Below are 22,564 nucleotides of genomic sequence, written 5' to 3' on the forward strand. Positions count from 1 at the left end.
GGAAGAGATACAGGAAAATGGGTTGTAAAATAATGATTTAAAACATATATTTTAAATATTATTTAAAATAATACCATGAGTTGGAAGAGAAGGATTAACCAGATACAATGAAAACACACATAAATGCCTCACACACAGTTATAACTAAATAATAACATGGTTAGTATTTTAGGAGTATCTATGAAATTTTACTAAGCAATAATATACAGTCTTGGATAACTTCATTAATTTTTTTAAAAAGTCTTTTTCTTGTAAATTTTCCTTTTGAATACTATTGACTTATACATTTTAACCTTCTAAAAAATTCCTTACCTGCAGCTAAAGAAGCACAACACTGCTGCTTTTCCTTTGTGATCTCATTCAACCTATATGGTACATCCAGAAGGGAAGGTGAAAGAAGTGGCAGAGAAGGGAATTTTCCTACTCCACACATTTGGACTGAACCCAGTGAAAGGTGTTTCACAAAGATTGAACCATTCTGAACAAAGCTATAATGAAAGTGATATGATCTGTAAAAATACAAAACTTTTTAGCAGTTTTATTCTGCTTTTCCCCTTCAAATGATTTCTCCACACAAATGTATAAAGATAGTAATACAGTAGGAAAAAAAATGTTCAATTTGATTAGATTTCAGAGCTGCTTTCATGGCATCCATTATTTTAGCCGGCTTTAGTCCTTGTTGTAACACAAATGGTAGAATTGAAGTGCTATTTCTTTCTGAAAAATCTGAAAACATGCCCAAATCAACTTGCTGGCTCTCATAATTCATTTCCATTTGTAGTTTCATTTTAGAAAATTTCATTGTAAAAGGCAGATTTTACTCATAATAATATCAGAATATTTTTTCTTTTAATTGATGAAAATTAGAGAAAGAACTCTATGTACATATTCTAAACATTATACCAATTAAATTTAACAAATCAATGAATAAATAAATAGAAATAAATAACATAAAACAAGTTAAAAATTTTTCCCAAACATATTTTATATAGAACAGATTTTACATGGGTTTGTTTTTGTATGTTTCAGACTAAAGGATGTTAATAAATTTACTCTCCACTTAAATACTTTTCCAGCTCTGAGTCTCCAAAATTCATGCTTTGGTCTTTTAAGAGCATGTATAAAGTGACTCTGTGTATAGTTTCTATGCAAACACACCTATTTAAGTAAGCTTTGTTGGATATACCTTGACATCTGCTTCCATGCTGCATCCAGAAGAATGGTGTATGCACCAATTAATATAGCATGAAAGTAACATGGGATAAGGTATCATGGGATCTGCTTCAAGTAGAAGAACATGGCCTGCAACCATTTACCAACCTGTTGTAAAAATAATTTTAAAAGTTAATTTGGTGTGTTCACAGGCTACGTATATTTTAAGAGATAAATCATAACATGAAACTGTGCTACCCAATAATTCATGAATCAAATTTTCATGTATTAAAACTAGAAACACAAAGAAGGGAGGAAAACAGGTAAATATTATATATAATAATTCTTATTGTGTCTTTGCTTATTTTAGACTAGAACACAGCTTACTTATTTAATACTTACTTCAGCAATATTTCCTGAACGTGAAATAAGCCGGCCACTGACATAATTGATCATCCAATCTCCAGATCTCAAATTTTCACAGAAAGGATGCCCCAAGTCATTCTTTGGGTCTTATTTCTGCCAATACGGACTTTAGCCCTGAAAATTCAGATACACCATGCTGCATTACTGAGAGAGTCAAAATGTCCCATAGGTGAGTTTTGACTAGTCCTGATGATTTGATGTGAACAGAGAAGCAGACAAAATGGCCACTTAGTCCACAATGGACTCAGCATATAGAAGGAAACTGTGGTGGTATGGACTGGAACCAGGATGCAAAGGTGTGTTGATGGAGACTACTGCCACAATTCATACAAAGCTTCCCAAAAGTTATAACTTGTGGCACTGGTCTACTTTTTTAAAATTTTATAATATTCAAAGTCAATTGGCATTTTTACTTTTGCTTTAAGGCATAAAGGAGAAAAAATTGATAATCCTGTGTCTTTCCATGTTAAAAAGTGGTAAATTCATTATTATTCAGGCAAGATTTAAGAAAATCACAGAACTGGTCTCAGAGAAAGCAAGAACTATGGTGATAAGAAGAATAAAGCTTGCTTTAGAGGGACTCTGAGGAGGCACTTCAAAGTAAGCAAATTATCAAAGTGAGATATTAGGCAAATTCTCATTTAGGCAAAATTATTAATTATTAGGTAAAAGTCTCAAATAGATGCATTAGAATGTCTATGTGTACATAGCAGAGTCTGCTATTCAATGAAAGAACAATTGCATTTCTTTTATCATTCAACAAGATAATCAGAGCTTATCTACTGTGAATTATGCTGCTATAATGCCTGCATGACTGTAGTATGTGATTTTAAATTGTTTGGATATATGCTAAGGAGTGGGTCAAATGGTGGTTCCATTCCTAGTTTTCTAAGGAATCTCCCTCCATACTGTATTCCAGAGTGACTGCACCAATTTGTAGTCCCACCAACAATGTATAAGTGTACCTTTTTCCCCATATCCTTCCCAACATTTATTATTGTTACTTGGATTCTTGATAATTGCCATTCTCACTGGAGTGAAATGAAATTTCAGTGCGCATCAAAAGATGAATGGATAAAAATAAAATGTGGTATATGTACACAATGGAGTATTACTCAGCCTTGATGACATTTGCCAGTAATTGATGAACCTGAAGACTATCATGCTAAGGGAAATAAGCCAATCCTCAAAAACCAAAAGTTTTCACTGATATGTGGAAGCTAACCCACAATAAGGCGGGGTGGTGAGAAAACAGAAGTTCAGATTAGACAAAGGGGAATGGAGGGAAGGGAGGGGGAATAGAAAAAGAAAAGGTAATGGAATTAATCTTACATAATTTTGCTGTGTATATGTATGAATACCCCACTGTGAATCCCACCCAGGTGTACATCCACAAGAATGATGCCCTAATTAGAATAAAATACATTCCCTGCTTATATAGTTATATCAAAATACACTCTACTGTCATGTATAACTAAAAAGAACCAATAAAAATTAAAATTAAAAATTAATCATTCCCACCTTATTAAAAATGTTATTTTGGTTTCAGTGATATCAACTAAATTTAGTTAGAATTTAATGAATCCATGAACTGTGTATATGGTATATTCTGAGAAATAAATAAATTTAAGATAAAGTTTTTCCTTCAAGGGAAGGACAATTTGGGAAATAAAGCTTAAATACAAAAAATCTGGAAAGCAAGACAGTATAAAATAACATTCTACATATGTCCTAAAACTTTTGTGAAAGGTGAATGTTGCTCAGTAAATATTGGTACCAATGTTGAACAATGAAATATGATGGGAACAGTGTTTCAGGAAACAGATCTGATAGTGACCAAAGGGATGGAATTAAGTGCGGAGGAAGGAACAACAGCTAGAGTGAAAATGGAGTAGGGTAACTGCTTAAAACAACTAACAGATACACTTACTTACTACTCATAGAACAAAATACTTTGTTTTGCCAATAAGTACAACAGGTCTCAGAAAAATTTACTAGAACTTATGTGCTTGCTTTAGTAGGAGGTATAAAAGCTGAAGACAAGAACCACAAAAAAGATTAAAAGCTACATTCTTCTTTCTCAAGTTGTAATCTTAGTAGAATTTTAGAGTAAACACTTCCTAAGTGCTTATTATGAATTCCGTATTGTCTAAGTGTATTAAATGCATTAACTCCCTTCATTCTATCAACAATCCCTTGCGATAGATACTATTATTAGCAACATTTTTCAATGAGAAAACTGAACCATACAGAGTTTAACTACTCTAAGGTTATGCAGCTACTCAGTGGAACCTAGGTCTAGTTTTAGAGCCTGCTTCTTAAATACAATGATGAAAATTCATAAAAAATTATAAGTACCAAAATAAGGTAATATATTCCAGAAAGTATAGTAAATAAAGGTAATGGGTGTCTGTCTGTAGAACAAAGAAATTACTGAAGAAAGCAAAGCGATAGTTTGTAAAAGTTCAGCTGGGCAAGACGGTACACACCTGTAATCCCAGCAATTTGGGAGGCTGAGTTTGGAGGACTGCAAGTTCAAGGCCAGCCTGGGCAACTTAGTGCAACTCTGTCTCAAGATTAAACAATAAAAAAAGGCAGGGGATGCAGCTCAGTGGAAGAGCATCCCTGGGTTTAATCCCTGGTACTGCAATGAAAACAAAACGTTAAAAAAACAAAAATAAAAGGAAAGGCTTTATGGAAGGTGTAAAAATGAAACTGGTCCTTAAAGAAGGGTTAAGTGACAAAGAAATAAAGGTCAAAAAAGAGGCATGACAAATGGGAAAATATATGAACCATAAATATGGGTTTGATAAACCAAATTTCTTATACAAAAATCTGGGAAAATATTACCAACCAGACAGATTAATATTAACTCATAGTTTAATATTTGGTTTCTATAACCCATCTTATAAATACTCTAACTACATAATATACTAATATAAGTTTGTTCCCCACTCCCTCTCTTAGATGCTGGGAATCAAACCCAGGGCCTTCAGCATGCTAGACAAGAACTCTACCACTGAGCCATGTCCCTAGCCCTGTAAGTTCCTTTATAGGAGGAAACAAATATGCAATAAGAACAAAAATCCAATTAGTCCAATTAGATGAAGAAGGAAGAAGAATGTGTTATATTTATAACTCAGTTTCTTTTGGAGACTAAACAAACATATTCTGCTTTTTGAACATAATAAACCAAGTCAAAAAATATTAATTAAGGTTAAAATATATTTAAGAATTCTAAATGATTTGAACGAATGACAGAGGACCAGTAATTCTAGGTAGCATTTACTGAGTGAATACCTTATGCTATACCCTGGTTATAGTGTTTTACTTGAATGATTTTATTTACTCCTCATGAAGCCTTCTGAATTAGTCAATGTATTCACATCTTACTGAGGCAGGAACTGGGGTACAGAGAGATTATGTTACTTGCCAAAGGTCAATGAGTATGGAGCAGAGTCACAGTTTGAACCCAGGCAGTTGCACTCTGTCCATACTTCTATTTATTTAAAGAAGACATTGTATGTCTGTAAAAGAAATATACTTATTTCTTATACTTAAGTCTTATACTTAAGGCTTATACTTGCTTACCTTGAAGACCTGCATATTTAAGGGAAGACCAGTTTGGTATGTCATAGCAACCTCCACCATCTTCCTGTTCTTCTGATTCACATCGGTAAAGTATCTGATTTAGCTCAGTCAAAGTTAATTTAGAGGCAATACTAAGAATTGAAAAACAAAGATAAATGGTTAAATATACTGACTTTTACTTGCTTTTAATAAAAGCAAAAGAATAAAACCTGCATTATAAAGTATGTTAGTAATGTACATTTTAGGAACTTAGTATTAAAATAAACATCATATATATGTTATAAATAGTAATCAAGATGCTAGAAATTAAATTACAACCAATAATACTCCAAAACCAAGTACCTGATTAAAGTACCAAATTTTATTGATTAAAGCATGATGGAGGACTTAAAATCAGCATACTACAGTGACGCAACCACATCAATGTTTATAGCAGCTCAATTCAATAGCTAAGGAAAGGATGAAGAAAATATGATACATACACACAATAGAACATTACCCAGCCTTAAAGAAAACTGAAATTATGACATAGGCAGGTAAATGGATGGAACTAGAGAATATCGTGCTAAGTGAAATAAGCCAATCCCCCAAAACCAAAAGCTGAATGTTTTTTCTGATAAGTGAATGCTGATCCATAGTGGGGTGGGGGATAGGGAAAAATGAAGGGACACTGGTTTGTGTACAGGGAAGTCAAAGGAGTCAGGGGAAAGGTGTGGTTGTGGGGAAGGGAAGGACAGTAGAAAGAGACAGACATTATTATCCTATATATATGTATGATTACACTACTGGAGTGACTCTGAACCATGTACAGCCAGAGGAATGAGACGCTGTGCTCCATTTATGTACTATACGTCAAAATGTATATTCTTCTGTAAAATAAATAAATAAATAATTTTTTTTTTTAAAAAAAGGCATGATGGAGCCAGCTGTGGTGGCGCCCACCTGCAATCCCAGTGGCTGAGGAAGCCAATACAAGAGGATCTCAAATTCAAGGCCAGACTCAGAAATTTAGCAAGGCCCTAAGCAACTTAGTGAAACCCTGTCTCAAAATAAAAAAATAAACAGGCCTGGGGATGTGATTCAGTGGTAAAGCATCCCTGGATTCAATCTCTAGTACTGGGGGTGGGGTGGTAGAATACAAAGAACTTTTGGTTTTTTATATACTTTATATTATAAAGTCTATTTTTTAGTTCTTTCAGTTAGACTTAGTTTTTTCCCTGATAAGTGTGACATAAAGAACTTTTTATGCTGTTTAATCTTAAAAACTTAGAATATCTATCAAAAGGACCAATAAAGGGATAATCAAAAGTCAAAGTTAACCACCTCAGAAACAACAGTCTCTGCCTTTGTATTTCTCTCCTGGCCCCTCAGTTCCATCATTCAAGAAACCAGTATCTTCTCAGAAAAAAAGATAGTTCTTGATCATGGTCAGAGGAAAGTCTAAGTGTCGTGGCCTTAATTTCCCTTCATTCAATTAGCACTGAGACTGTAAAACTGACTGCAGATGAATATAACTGAGTTGTATTTTCCTGTATTTCTGGTTGCTCAGGAGACTTCATTTTACATAATTGCAATTTTATGTGAACATATGTCCTCTTGAACATACATCCTTCTTTGTCTTTTTGTTCTGTCTTGGCTTAGAGCTGTGCTTTGTCTCTATCTCAGCCTCTCTCCTCACAGCTATATTTCATGAATCAAGACTGACCATTTGCAGACTTAATACCAACTTCACTTTAGGGCATTATTTTCCAACATGTAGCCAGTGGACTCCTTCCACAAGAATAACCCTGAAAGCTGTTTAGAGGGCAGATTTCTTGCCCTTGCCCTGAAATAATCAGAGTAGGTTCAAGGGGGAATGTGCTTTTATAAGCATTCTACAGAAACATACATCTATTGCAGATTGTTATTTTAGCAGCTACTTTGGTAAGAACGGTTTGAATTTCTTAATTCTTTAAATCTTAATTTCTTAATTCTTTCTTAATTTCTTCAATAATAAATGTGTTCATAAAACAACAAAAAATTTAACACCAAAGAAAAATGGGCTAATACATAAAATGACATTTCACCAGATAAATACAAATGGACAAAAAACTTAATTAATATGTTGAGATGTTATTTTAAAGTATTTTATACTTCATATTTACCAATTTAATTAGTAATAACTAACATTTATGATTACTTACTGTGTGTTAAACACAATGTGTTTTATATGAATAATTCTCACAACTCTCCATTAACAGGCACTAATTCTTATTTCTTATAGCTAATAAGAATCCAAAAAAAAATAATTCTTACCTAGTCTGGGTCTATACTCAGTTTTAATGTACTGCATTACAATAATATATATTCAGTATTGGTAAGGATGGACACTCTAACACTGAGCTGAATATTCTCATTAGTACAATCTTCCTGGAGAAGAGTTGGCAGTATAGACTGAAAGACACAATCTTATAATACAATCTAACCCCAAAATTTAATTTCTGGAAACTTATCCTAGTAAGAATGAGAGCAAACACATCAAGCCCTCTATGTGCTAGTCATTCTATTATAAGTGGTTTGTATTTGCCCTATTTAATCCTTACAAAACCTAAAAGGTAGATACTATTTATTATAAGCCCTTTTTCCCAGATGAGGATTGAGCTGAAGAAAGTTATTAATAACTTGTCTAAAATCATATTGATGGTGATAAAACTATAATTGAACCTACATCTAAGCTTCAAAACCCATATTATTCAGTATTAGTGGAACAGATAGAAAGTGAATAATTAAAGATTTATTCCAAGAAGAATGTACAAAGACATAAATAATAGGGAATAATTAGAAGCATTCTAGATGTCCAAAATGGAAAATGATTGAATAAATCATGGTATAGCCATATAATAGAATAATATGTTAAAATTTTTAAAAATGATATAGTAAGGAGTGTGATGTATAGAACCTAATCTCAGTTCAATAAAATATTGTGTTTGTCTCTGTTTATGTAGACATGTACATATCTATATCTGAAGAAAGACTGCACAAGAATGAGAAAGCACCCCTGTGAATACCCATATGAATGATAATATAATAACAACAGCTGATGCTGACACTGCTGGTCCCTGCACCACACTTTGAGTAGTATGGACAGAGAGGACCCTTAACGTGTTTAAATCAAGACAGCAACAACTCACCAGTTATTAAAATGTTAAATATCTATAAAATAAGACATACTTACGAAGCAAAGGGGATTTTTAATATAGGATCTGCGTTGTCAACAACAAGGCTCCCAGATTTAAAGTGAGGACTGAACTGTGTCAGATGATTTCGAAGAATTCCAACAGCAACGTGTGCATGTAGATCAAGACTAACTCTGAATGATGTTAATAAAAAATGGTTGATTTTTAGGAGTGATTTATTCAAAGTTTACAGTTAAATTGTTTTAACTATAAGTAAAGTCAATAATTTGAACTCTAATTACATACCTGAATATTATAACACTTCCGGGAGACAAGTTTTCAAATTCTATTTCTTGAATATATTCATTGGGCCCTTTTGTGGCAACTCCAGCTTGTTTAACAATTTTACTTTCATTAAGCTTGAAAAAAATTATGAAAATCCATTCAACAAATAATTCTCATGACCTTAAAATATTCAACATAATAGAAAGAGGTGAAATCCAAATACCTGAATATGTTCTCTAATTTCTACTGTGATATTTGGTAGCCCATTGATTAAATTCTCATCCTTCTTATAAGGTTTTGTATTTCTCTCAATAGTTCTAGCTTCAAGAACTACTTCTTCAATTTTGCCTACAAATATATTAAAAAGTTAACAAAAAAATTGTTCCTAATGTTCATTCAAAATTTAAATAAGAATATTACCAACCATAGTAAATTTTATTAAAAACTGAATGACAAAATACGAAATACACTGAAAATCACAATTTGTAGAATTAACTGATGGAAATGTTTTAAGAATCATTACTGATCAAAACAAAACCTGAGATAATACTGTATAGTGATGGAGTTCTGTAAAAGTAACTATGAAGGGATGGGGCTGGGAGCACTGGTCAGTAGTAGAGCATGTGCTAAGCATGCAGGAGGCCCTGGGTTCAATCCCCAGCATCAAAAATAGAAAACAGGGCTGAGGTTGTGGCTCAAAGGTAGAGTGCTCACCTAGCACATGTGAGGCACTGGGATCAATCCTCAGCACCACATAAAAATAAATAAATAAAATAAAATCATCGTATCCATTGACAACTAAAAAAAAAATAGAAAATAAACACAAAAATCTATGAATATTAGTAAAGATTCAATGAGATTACTGAATATAAATTTAACAGTTAAGGAAAGTAAGGAATATTTAACACTAAAACTATTCAGGTTGATAATATTTAAAGATTGGAATTATACATATTTAGCACCAGCAATGAACACCTATAGAATGTGATTATTTTTATGAGACTCTCCAAAGTCGTACTGTTGCTGCTTACACAGAATCATGCTATGCTATCATATACTATCTGTAATAACAAGAAAATAAAATATACTTATCTAGAAAAAAGAATAGAAATAAGAACATATCTCAGGGATATAGTTTATAATTAAGTATCAAAAGAGAGACTTAGAATATGATTGTTATATGTTTAGAAAGAAAAATCACTGAGTATGTATAGGTTTTTCAAAGAGGTGGAACTTTAGTCCTTGAAGGATATAAATCATATACAGATAGGAATAAGACTTCTTGGGAAACAGTGAAAACATCTATTTGGCTGAAACAGTAGAGTAATGCAGGGTAGGATAGTAGATGAGGATGGATTGCAAGGAATCTTAAGTATCACGTTAGACTATTTTCCATTTTTGTTTATATATGTGTATGTGTGCAAATGCAATACATACTTATACACACATATATAAATGTATGTCACACATATAAAAAGAAATATTTATCTATGTCAGAGTATAAGATAAATAAATGTTCATTATATACATATTAAGGGAAAACAGAATGTATTAAGATGTAAACAAAACATTTTAAAATTTAAAAAAAGGTTAATATTTGAGTGTATTTCTCCCCAGATTTTGTTCCATGCAATAAAAATGTAAGTTATCCAAAATTTGTAATTCCTCTGTTTAACTACATTCACACTTACATTTGTTATATAGAACATATAATAATGATGTATATGGCATTATAGTATAATTTAATATAATGATATAATTACAATAACAATTTTTAGATTACATTACCGGGGACACACATTTGAGGCACTTCCTTGCTTTAAAATGAAGTTTTGGGATTCCTGAAAGCAGTTCTAGATACAGCCACAACAGACTGATGGATACCCGGTGAATGTCTGGTTACGGACACTATATCTTCATCAACCTGATCCACATACACCTGAGAAGTGAAAAAAAGCACTTAATTAGCACTCAAATTGGAAATGAGTGCTCAAACTGATAAGTCTTCCCCTGTAAACTTTCAGAAAGACATTTAGGAAACTTGGTCTCTTGCCTGAATAAAGCCCTTGGCTCCAAGCTCTTGATGAAGTTTATTGATAGCATGCCTGGCTGCAATAATTCCACTTTGGAAATTGACATCACCGGTATTTGATGGGGATGCTCCAGGATTCCACTTAGTATAAAACCGTTCTTCAGAAACCACTGATATCTGGAGAAAGGTAAAACTTGGCCATGTATACATTTTAATTACAATGAGAGTTTTTTGATAAAAATGCTAATCATATGAATTTTAAAAGACAACACATAAACAAGCCTGATGGGGTACTAGTTCGTCATAGCCTCGTGGACTTCCACTAGCACAACATGCCATAGAAACAATTGTGGTATTTGGGAGAGCATCATAGGCTGATCTATGCTAGGAAACAATTAAAAAGCAAAATATACTTTCTTTCAAAGGAAAAGCACTGTATCATAATAAAATAAAGAAGTAAAATTCTGTATCATAATGAAATAAAAAATAATTACACAAATACATTCTATAAGATACATTAATTTGTTCTACAACAAAAGAACATCTTTAAAACCATAAGCTATAATTGCTTTTAAACCGAAGATACTATTTTGAAGTATGTGGATATTCATGCCACAAAATATCAGATAAGTAAATATCAAAATATCTAGCAAAATAAGTAAATACAAGAAATGGAATGATGCTTACCACAATAGGACACTCGTTATCATGGGTAATATCCATAAACAGAGCATGTGCAATAGCTAGCATTAAGGGTCTCAAGCAGGGCTGAACAAAAGATCCGACAGGTTCTCCTCCCTCTTCATGACTATTATATGCACTCATTGCCTCTGCAGAGCATTACAGAACATTTTAACAATCTCTATTACTTATGTCCAAGAAAAGGTGAAATTTCACAATTGATTTTTAAAATAAAGAACACATCAGTATAATCAAAAATAAAACTTCTTTAAGCAATTTCCTAAGTAATTAATGATAATTACTAAATGTCTACTAGTTTAAGTGACCAAAGCAGTCTTTTATAACTTAGGGGGAGAGATGGCTCAGATAGAAAAAAGGAAACCTCAGGTGTTTATTGAGATGTTAGCTATACAAAAATCTATAGGAAAAAAATCTAAAGATTATATCATATAGCCAGGTAGAAAATGAAGAACAGATTTGTATATTTTTAACAACAAAAAATGGTTTTGATTGTGAGCCATTAGATCATCCTGCCAACCTTGTGATTTGAAATGAGATCGTTTACCCCAAAGTAGAAATATTTACTGATAAAAATAGATTGAGTTAGATTGGAAACTCTCACATAGACTATCCAAAAGAATATTAATTGTATTGAAAATTATTAAGAATTACATTAAAAAACTACTAAATGTCTTTTAGTACACTTAAACAAAAGCTGAAGTTTTAAATGGGAAAGACACTTCAACAAGCCTACCTCTTATTAAGGAACTAATGCCCAGTCTAGTAACAAAGATATTGTCCAGTTCTTTGTTTCCCGTGAACAGTTCAGCTACTACATATAAATTGGGTTGTAATTTCCGAGCAGCATCCAACACGTACTGAAAAAAGCACAGTCACACATGTAAAAGAGAGAAAAGTGAGACAGGTAGGAAGGGAGGAGACAAGACTAGGCATGGGTTTAACACAAGAAGATACATATGGTAAGACAAAATGAAAATTCAGAAAGAATTCCAAATGAAGTTTGATGTACAAATGTGACAAAACAACAAACACAACCAACAAACATAGGGAATATGAGAATATGTAGAGTAAAGCAGTTAAAAAGAAGTTTAGATTTTGCAGAGATAGGGACACAAGGAGAAAAGAAAAAAAATGTTGGTGCTTTTATAAAATGTAACCTGTATCACTGCAATTCTGCAAGTATTTCTCCCTGCTTCTTGTTTTGTTTATATATATACATATATGTATATATATATATAAAATATATATAAAATATATAAAATATATATATATTTTATTTATATGTATATTTTAGTTTGTAGTTGGACACAATACCTTTATTTTATTTACTTTTATGTGGTGCTGAGGATCGAACCCAGGGCCTTGCACGTGCTAGGTGAGTCACAACCCCAGCCCTTATTTGTTTGTTTTTAATATCTAGTCAGACTGTTAATTTCCAGATGGTTTCCTAAGTAATTAATGATAAATTCCTTTCTGGTGAATTATTTAGCTATTGTAAAATTTAGGTCTCAATGACCAAATTGAAGCCTGCAGATAACAAACTCTTAAGCCACTGAGTCCCATTTTCAATTCTGTAAATATTCCAATGAAATTGACATAGGTACATTAAAACAGGTAAAAAAATATAATCTAGGCTGGGGATGTGGCTCAAGTGGTAGGGCGCTCGCCTGGCATGTGTGCGGCCCGGGTTCGGTCCTCAGTACCACATACAAACAGAGGTGTTGCGTCCGCCAATAACTAAAAAATAAATATTAAAAAAAAAACTCTCTCTCTCTCCCTTCTTTTTTTTTTAAAAAAAAATCATAATCTACAGTTTACATATATTAATCAAATTTATATTATCATATAATTAATCATATTACATAATATGTATTTATGTTGTATACTCTATTTAAGTTTTTATATGAATTCCATATCTGGAATTATAGGACAAAATTGATTAAACTCCTTACAATTTCTACCTCTGAGATTTATGATCTACATTGATGCTACACAGAATCAGAAAATAGTAGCTTATAATAAAAAAATTAGATTGGTTCCAAAAATGTTTTAACATATCCTTACATAAAAGATAACAAAATACCTAGAATCCTAACAAGCACAATCCTAGAGGATTTTATAGCTTAAAATTAAGTGAATTAAGTTAGCTTTAACATTTAGTTGTGCCATAATGTTATAAGTATATATTTGTGTGTGTACATGTATGTATATATTTTTTTGTTATTGTTAAAGCACAATATGAAGACAAAGAGCTGCCATTTGGGGAGGTAAATAATGTTCTATCAGCCAATGTTCTTATTTCATGTTTACTTAATTAATGTTTACTAAATCTCTCAAAAATCAAATCAATTTTTCATCACAGGACTTGAGACATATATATTATAGAAAATTATTGAAATAGGTATTTTTCAGATAAGCACATATTTCCAAAAAAATTGTTGCTAGGAAGCTATCAAGGATCTTATTAGCAAGATTAAAATTATAAGTATTTATTTACAAAGTTGTATTAGGTAGAAGATAATATTATAAATATTGGCATTATTCAAAAGCTGCTTTAAAAAGCCCAAAAGAGGAATAGACAATAGTTTTATTTACATTTTTGTTCTCATAAATATTTGATAAAAATGGAATTACTGACAAATATGATCGCTCTTCCTGAATTCTTCCTGAATTAAAATTTAAAAATTAACTTGCTAAACATTTTATAACCCAGTATTCCTTAACAATTGCATTTAAAGATTGTTAGAATTATTCAAATTATACAAAAATATAATTCAATGCCAAATCAATGCTCGTGTTCAACTAGCCGAGTGAAATGGCTAGTCTGTATAGTCTACTTGAGGAAAGCTGGGAAGAAATGTTGAATATCTTTGCTTAATGTGGATGAATTGTTTTTCTATACCTCAGCTACATGAAAAGGTGTTGAATGGCAGTTATCAAGACGCACTCCCTGGAAATAAGTTGCAGTTATTTCGGTATATTTTTTCATATGTGCCCAGAGATAAGGGCAGTCCTCTGGTTTATTTCCATAGCATAATTTAACACTGTCTCCCCAACAAATCAGTTCTCTTCTTAAATAAACATCTGAACCTGTTAAAAAAGAAGTTTGTTTTCAATGGCTTAAGAAATAGAATAAAAACATTTACTTCAAGGAACTATACCATTTTAAAACTGCATTATTTCTACCATAAATGATATATTGGATAAAATCATATCTAAAATGATATAGGACAAAGTTTTCTATCTGATATATATGTGGCAAAAATTACACCTTATACTCTCTTCTAAAAGTCTGAGCTCAATTTCAAAATTCCAAGTTATTTCCTGAGGAAAAATAGTGATAGTATTATCATAGACTCTTAGAACTAGAGTTCTACCAAAACATTTTAAGGCTCCATCTCCAACTTGCTACTCAATTTTGGCAAGAGGTTATATTAAATTCATGGCATATAGAAGAATTTCTCTTTTTCATTTAGAATGGTTAGGAAAGAAAGGGTAGAAATACTTATGCCCAAGGTCATATTCTTACATAACAGCATATAAGATTTCTGAATCAATTCTAAGGTTACAATAATAAACTACTAATTCTAAACTGTTGACAAAATACACGTCAAGGTGTTTCCTATAAAATGCTTCCTGGCAATAACATGGTTGTTGAAAACAAGATGCTAGAGTAAGTGAGGGGAACCTAAAAAAAAATTAGTTTCTGGTATAACTGCCTTTCAAATACCTTAATACCTCTCTGGCCAGTGGTTGAAAATCTCTCTTATGTAGATGTAATTATAACAGCATTAGTTTCAAAGTTCTACCTCTTTTTCTTCTCTCTCAAATTGGTGAAATAGTTTAAAAACCTCTAGCCTAGTGGGGAAACAAATCAAAAAAACAGATCATATTGAACTTTCTATGAAATTTTTTCCCTATCCATTGAGAAGTCAAAAGTGATGTACCTGGTTCAGCAAAGTTTCGAAGAGGATCATCTCCTATCACCCATCCATTATGTGCCATGAAAAAACAAGCTTTATTTGGAAGGTGAATCATAGATTCTTCTGCAGATAAGGCCATTTCTTCAAATGGGAAAGTAAAATACCTATAGAGATAAAATTAAATATTAAATCCACACAGAGAAACTGCTTGGAGAGAATCTGAATTAGCAACATTAAAAATTAAACTTTCCTTATGAGTATAATAAATAAAATTAGTATGACACCATTTACAGGAAAAAACTTCAATATAGGTGAAAAATCAATAAACATTATTTACCTCCCCAAATGGCAGTAAATCTAATAGGATCTGACAAATGGAGTTAACATTGTAGCATATATAATGCTAACATTTTAAGGAATTTTTTAAATCTCTCTTAAAATCACAAGAAAACAATTGAGATATTGATGCTACTTCTCAAAGGCTTTTACTATCTGCTAGTTGCCCAATTTGTTACATTTTACCTATAAAGTAAAAAACTATGGGGTTGGGGTATAGCTCAATGTAGATGGCTTGTGGAGCCCCTGGGCCCAATCCCCAGCACTGTCAAAAGTTGAAAAAAAAAAAAAAAAGAGGAGGAGGAGAAAATAAGGATCTAAATGCTTGCTCAATTTGATTAACACTGTATTTATCACTAACTGCTATGGTTTGAGTGTGTCTCCCAAAAGTTCATGTGCTGGAATCTTAATTTCTTAATGTGAGAGTGTTAGAAGATGGGCATTAGTTTTAGTACTTGGTCATATGAGTGGAGCCCTCATGAATGAATTAATGCCTTTCTTGTGGAAGGAACTTACACAAGGGACTGGATTAGTTATCAAGAGAGTGGGCTGTTAAAAGTAAGACTGCCCCTCCTGCTTTGTCTCTTTCATATGTGTTCACTTGCCCTTCCCTTTCCTATCATGAGTTGAGGCAGCTGGAGGCCCTTACCAGAAGCTGAGTAAATGCTGTTGTCACACTCTTAGACTTCTCAAGTCTCCAAAACCTTGAACAAAACTAAATCTTGCTTCTTTTTTTAATATTTATTTTTTAGTTGTAGTTGGACACAACTACACAACTATTTTATTTATTTATTTTTATGTGGTGTTAAGGATTGAATCCAGGGCCCCACACGTGCTAGACTCTACCACTGAGCCACAACCCAGTCCCTAAACCTTGTTTCTTATGAATTACCCAACATCAGGTATTTTGTTACCACAACAGAAAACAGACACTAAGTATGCACACCTCCAGAAACATTAATGTAAATAACAACAACTATAAAAATGTTCATATGGATGATCATTTTTCTAACTAAAGATTTGCCTAACACAATTAAGCCTAATTCCAAATCAAAACTCCCGTAGTTTAAGAAATGTACTGAAGTTGTGCTTTAAAGGAAACATTTAGGTTAATTCACAGTTAAAAACAAATTTTAGTTTTTAATCGTTCACGAAAAGAAAAGAAAATGGAATACCTGGTAACTAAAGGACATCTTCTAGTGACAGGTCCCATTTTAGGACCATGGCCAGCCAGTCGTTCATAAAACACATTTCCCAAAAGGCAATTAACTGCTTGGAAAACATTAAATTATATTGCATCATCATCAACAATAAAAAAATAGTTTAAAGACTCAAAGAAAAGCAATAAATATAGGTAAAACCTGTTCCTGATGAAAATTCATGAGTTGATGCTTCTCTGAATTCAATTCATCAATTCTATTAAGGAACCAATTACAGCATTCTTCAATCGCAGCTGGCCCATCACTAGAGCAGATAAAGCAATACAAACCTATTTAACGTTTTTTACAAGGGTCATAGAAATCTTAATCATCAGAATCTTATTATGACTGAAAAACTTTTCCAACAGTAAAGACTGTTACATACATGCACAGGAATATGACCTGGCACATATAAAAAACATGAATATGTCATGTGCTGAAGTAGAATTATGGTGCCTATTTCATTTCATATGAAGGATTTCAATAAGCTCTTTGAAAATTATACTAGCCATAATGGTTTATAAGAAGTAACAGTATTGATTTCACAAAGAAAACAAATAACATACTCATGTGGTATAAAAGTCGCTAGTGCAATGTTCATATCCACAGTGCAGCCAAGCCGTCTGTACTCAGGATCCTGAATAATCTTCAGATGCTGCTTCGGATCAGACTTGGTTACTCTCCTATTTCCTGAAAGAAGAAAAGATGAGTGCTTAAATGCAAATATTCACAGGGAGATTATAACTGTCACTGATTTTAAATTTTTTTAAATATTTATTTTTTAGTTATAGTTGTACACAATACCTTTATTTTATCTATTTTTATGTGGTGCTGAGGGTCAAACCCAGGGCCTCGCATGTGCTAGGTGAATGCTCTACCGCTGAGCCACAAACCCAGCCCCTGATTTCAAATTTTAAATATACAATTATTTCATAGAAAATAAAACAAATATTAATTTCATAACCATCTTCCTACCCCTCCATCCTCCTGCTTATCATCTCCATACCACATACCATACACATACACACAGTGGGTGGGGGTAACACACAGAGACAAAAATATCATTATAAAACAAAAAACAAACAAACATAGGGATTGTTATCAGTTCAACTCAAGCCCCACTTTTTTGCTCTCAGTCAATGTCCACTACTACTATTGCTTCTTCTTTTTTAACACTGCTGGGAATCAAATTCAAGGCGTTATGAGTGCCAGGAAATACTCAACTCCTTCAGCCCTACTTATTAAATTTTAGGACATCTGGACTTTGGTAGTAGCATTTTCTTCTCAAGTGCTACCAAATAGTCTAACCTCAGGAGTTGTGTTTCCTCAAAGATTACTTCCAATTCTAAAGTAAATCTTATTAAAAACTTGACTTTCTTTGCTTTCTCTGAAAGAAGTACTTGTGATGGAAGGCGGGAATGAACAGTGGGCACATCTGAACCAACTCTAAATGGAGGTAGGCCCTTTGGAGAACACTTGGTGCAGTTTCACTGATCTGAGACCACTCCATTGCTTTTGTAGATGTCTGACTCAGAGAGAATTCTGTTATACTGAGGAATTTATTGGGTGAAACAGCCCCAGGTTCAAACACAACTCCCAGGAGATGGAGAGAGATACCAGTGCCCCAACTAGTCTTGAGGTGCCAGCTGCCTCCAGGAGGAAGAATTACTGGGCAAGTGGTAAGTCACCAATTAGGCCAACTTCCCCCACAGCCTCCTGCTTCTTGTTTTCCTTTGAAGAACCCTTCCTCACAATAAATTCCTTTGGCCTGTTTCTTTATAAATAAAGCATTTGTGGGCTTTTTCCTTTGTTATATGCTAGGCTTAATTTCCCTTGAATTAATTAATTTGTCCTTGTTTTATTCTAAAGAGACCTTGAAATGGCTTACAAAAACACAAGCAATAAAATAAAACAGATTCTCAAAACTCAGTTTCTAAGGTTCATCTGGAAGAGTAAAACTGCTAAAAAATGCTTGAGAAAGAAAAAAACAAATCTATACCAGTAGTATCAATGAATAGTTTTTAGTATTGGTAGAATTGAAGGCAGATAAATGGAAAACACAGATAAAAGCCTAAAGTATATTTAGGATATGGCTATACACTAAGAAGTATTATGGTTGTATTTCAAATCAGTGTAAAATTATGGATTATCAATTTAACAACATTTTAAAAATAAAGCTAAATACCTTTTTCATGTGATACACATAAATTGTAGCTTCATAAAATATTTTATTGGAAAAATATGGATAATATTATTAGAAAAAACAGTATGTTTATGAAAAGCCTTTTCTAAACATGATGTGAAAAGCCATAAAAGAAAAGACTGACTACATTGAAAATAAACAGCACCATAAGCAATAGTTAAAAGATCAACAGCATACTAAGAGAATATATTTAAAACCTATATAATAAGGAACCATCAATAATAATGAATCAATTTGAAAAGGACAAACAGTCCAATAAAAAATGGGAAGAAATACTAACACACAATTAATGCAAGAAATGTAAGTGGCTAATTAACATGTGAAAAGATACTTCATTAACATAAAAAGAAATATCAACTAAGACAAGAGATTTAACCATACATACCAAGATGATTTGCCTGATTGAAAAAAGATTTTAAAGATTATTGGTATCACATGTTGGTGAGAGTTTTTCAAAACATGTGAGTAGGTATAATTTTAAAAAAGCAATTTTATGGTATCTATTGTATTTGAAATTTGCATATCCTTTGATCTACTTCTTTTACATATAAATATTTATCCTGTAGATCTACTTATATAGCAAATAAACATACATATACAGGGTATATTTTAGATAGTACTGCTTATAAGAATATAAGTTCCACTAGGACAAGGTTCTTGCTATGTTTGCCACTGAATACTCATGCCTGAGTGTCCAGCACACAGTAGGTGGATCAATAAAAATGCACTGAATGAAAGAATTACAAAAAAATTGGGAAAAAAAGCTAGTTAAAGTACTCTTTTTATTTTTAAACATTTGTTTGTCTATTTGTTTGTTTATTTATTTATCTATCTACCTATTTTTTTATGTGGTGCTGAGAATGGAACCCAGTGCCTCACACGTGCTAGGCAAGCACTCTACCACTGAGCCACAATCCCAACCAGTTAAAGTACATTAAAACAGTGTATTGCTACTTGGGAGTTAAGAGAAATAACTATAATAAATTCATATTGTCAACTAATGAACAAATTAAATAGTCCATGCTTTAGTTTAATGTATGTAACATATATACAAATATAAAATGAGTATATATATAGTTTACAGAGAGAATTATGTAAAACCACATGTAAAATCTGAATTTCTTTCAAAAATAATCTGAAAGGAAACACAGAAACTATTACTTGGTAGTTCCCTCAAAGTATGTTTTGTAGGAGGGGAAGTTGCATATTGTATTTTATTATATTTTGAACTATTTGGGGCTTTTTCTCTTTATAATGAGCACATGTATTACATATAAATGATACTACTTATAAATATTAAAGGAGAGAGAAATTTTTGGTGAATGAAATACGAAGCAAAATTAGGACTAAAAGTTCCTGTATTAAGGTGATACATACTTGTAAAAGTTGATGCCTGAATCTAACTGAGTTCTTAAATGTAAAGGCAAACTCATTTCTACTTCAAAGGCAGTATATTTGGGTCCTATTCTAGTTTTGGTCTCTGGACAAGGAAGAAAATTTCCTGTTTTAAAAGAACCCCTCCCGGGTCCCGAATCCTCCCTCCCGGGCTGTCCCATACTACTTACAGATACTTTCTTCATAATCCTTTCCAATTTGTCTCCTAAAAACCTCAAGTTCTCTTTGAGTATGTTTTTTCCTCTTATTTTGTTAACTAGATTAGTTACATCCTTAACTGAATATTTACTTCTTTACCTTTTATTATTAGCTAATATCTAGCTTCAGTCTCACGAGTTGTAAGGAGGGTGTTTGTGGTGAACACCATCCATTGGAAGTCCCTCTTGCATAGTTAAGATTCTTACCTTAGACAGCAGAAGATTCACATTTCTCAATTTCAAAGCCTTGTTCAAGCCTTTCTCAGCTGAAGTAACCTGCTCTACCTAATTACCATTCATGCTTTTAACAAATATATGCTGAGTTTGACTATATTCTGAGCATTCTGCCAACAATAAAATAAAAATTGGTTTTATTATTAGAGCATGCCCTTTAGATGTTTCAGCTTCCAGAATCAGTTTTCAAATACCAAAAATAACAAAAATATTGTATCAAAACAACAGATTTAATGAATATTAACCAAGAAAAAAAGGAGTTATCATTTTAAAAGTAATATTAAATTTCTTAAAATTGATAGGAACAATCTACTGCATCTATTTACCTTGTGTTAGAAGTCTTCTAAATTGTTCAACTGCTTTGTGAACATCTACTTGGAAAAATTCCCAGAGTTGGATCTTTGGAAAAATATCCTCCCAAATTATTTTTCAAATACACTGAAAAATTTTAACAGTTAAAACATATTTTTAAATACTTCACCAAATATTGTTTAACATATTAAAATACTGATTATAAATAATTTTCAGCTATATTTTCAATTTGTACTTAAGAAATTTTGTTATTTTGATTTAGTGTGGTATTACTGTATAAATACTTACATTCATGTGTTGATCATTTTCAATCAAAGCAGGTATTCCTTTTTCTTTGTATTTCCCTTCTGCAACATCACAGGAAAAATGCCAGAGTGCTCCGTCTAAGACCCAGGCAGGTTTTAAGTGTGGAGAATTCACAAGATTATATGCAGATTCTGGATGTTCCTGGATCCATTTACTATTAGCAGCTTAAAAAAAATAAAAACAAATAAATTTGAACAAAAAAACTCTCATATCTTATAATTAAATTGAAAATGGTATCTATGTTAAGTTTAAAGATGAAATATCAACATCTACCACTCACTTCCTTTTAAATTTAGATATCGATATTTTATACTGATTCTGTTTTATGAAAAAAAAAACTTTGGTTTTGGTATCTTCTCATACACTTGTTTTTTAACTTAAATATTGCTTAGGAAAATACGAAGGATGAAAAATTAGTTCTTTCACAAGTAACATCTTTGCACAGCTAATCCTAAAGGGTAAAATATGTTGTTTTTATGAGATTGAGAAATTGCTAATTTAATTTTTTAAATAGACAAAAGTTAGACCCAATTTGTTTTATGTTTACAATGGACAAATGCCCCCTGAATTCATACTGAGGAATACAAGTAGTTAGAAAAATGGAAAGTAATATCTATTGCACACCCAGAATTGTTCTATGCAGTTAAATACACTTTGTTATTCTTCATTTCCTCTCACACAATACAGAACATACTGTTATGTTCCTCTCATAGAGGAGGAACTAAGGCTCAAGGGTTGAGTAATTTGGCCAGAGGAATTAATGTAAGTCTCTCTTCAGAATCTGCAATTGTGACCACTTTGCTGTGCTGATGAGATGACCATGCTTGTGTCTTATTTACTCAGTGAGCACTCTTACAGAATTTTAGAATCAGTATCATTTTTAGTTTCTGTCATTTATTTAGTAAGCAATTTAGTTATTATTTATTTATACCCACAATAAACAAACACTTAGGTGAAGTCAGGATATATAAGGAGCAGAGATCATGTAATAAAAGTGAAATTAAAGCCCAGCTTGGTGTGCACATCTATAATCTTAGCTATGTGAGAGGCTGAGACAGGAGGATCAAGAGGTTATAAGCCAGCATGGGCAACTTAGTGAGACCCTGTCACAAAATA

The 22,564-nt window shown here is 32.3% G+C and overlaps 1 pseudogene across 1 annotated transcript in view; it reads right to left on the reverse strand.

Annotated features, from left to right (window-relative positions):
* The window catches only part of LOC120890860 (glycogen debranching enzyme-like), a 50,566-nt pseudogene that overhangs the window by 14,130 nt on the left and 13,872 nt on the right, over positions 1-22,564 (reverse strand). Inside the window, exons 5-22 of the transcript XR_013427893.1 lie at positions 21,431-21,612; positions 21,157-21,268; positions 17,368-17,491; positions 16,967-17,066; positions 16,778-16,878; positions 15,291-15,430; positions 14,246-14,433; positions 12,077-12,200; positions 11,329-11,471; positions 10,663-10,818; positions 10,398-10,548; positions 8,833-8,957; positions 8,631-8,743; positions 8,384-8,518; positions 5,170-5,300; positions 1,555-1,692; positions 1,187-1,320; positions 313-488 (exon numbers count right to left, since the gene is read on the reverse strand). The product of XR_013427893.1 is annotated as a glycogen debranching enzyme-like (transcript). The remainder of the gene's footprint in view (positions 1-312; positions 489-1,186; positions 1,321-1,554; positions 1,693-5,169; positions 5,301-8,383; positions 8,519-8,630; positions 8,744-8,832; positions 8,958-10,397; positions 10,549-10,662; positions 10,819-11,328; positions 11,472-12,076; positions 12,201-14,245; positions 14,434-15,290; positions 15,431-16,777; positions 16,879-16,966; positions 17,067-17,367; positions 17,492-21,156; positions 21,269-21,430; positions 21,613-22,564) is intronic.

Source organism: Ictidomys tridecemlineatus, chromosome 11 (assembly GCF_052094955.1).
Source record: "Ictidomys tridecemlineatus isolate mIctTri1 chromosome 11, mIctTri1.hap1, whole genome shotgun sequence".
Taxonomy (NCBI): Eukaryota; Metazoa; Chordata; class Mammalia; order Rodentia; family Sciuridae; genus Ictidomys; species Ictidomys tridecemlineatus.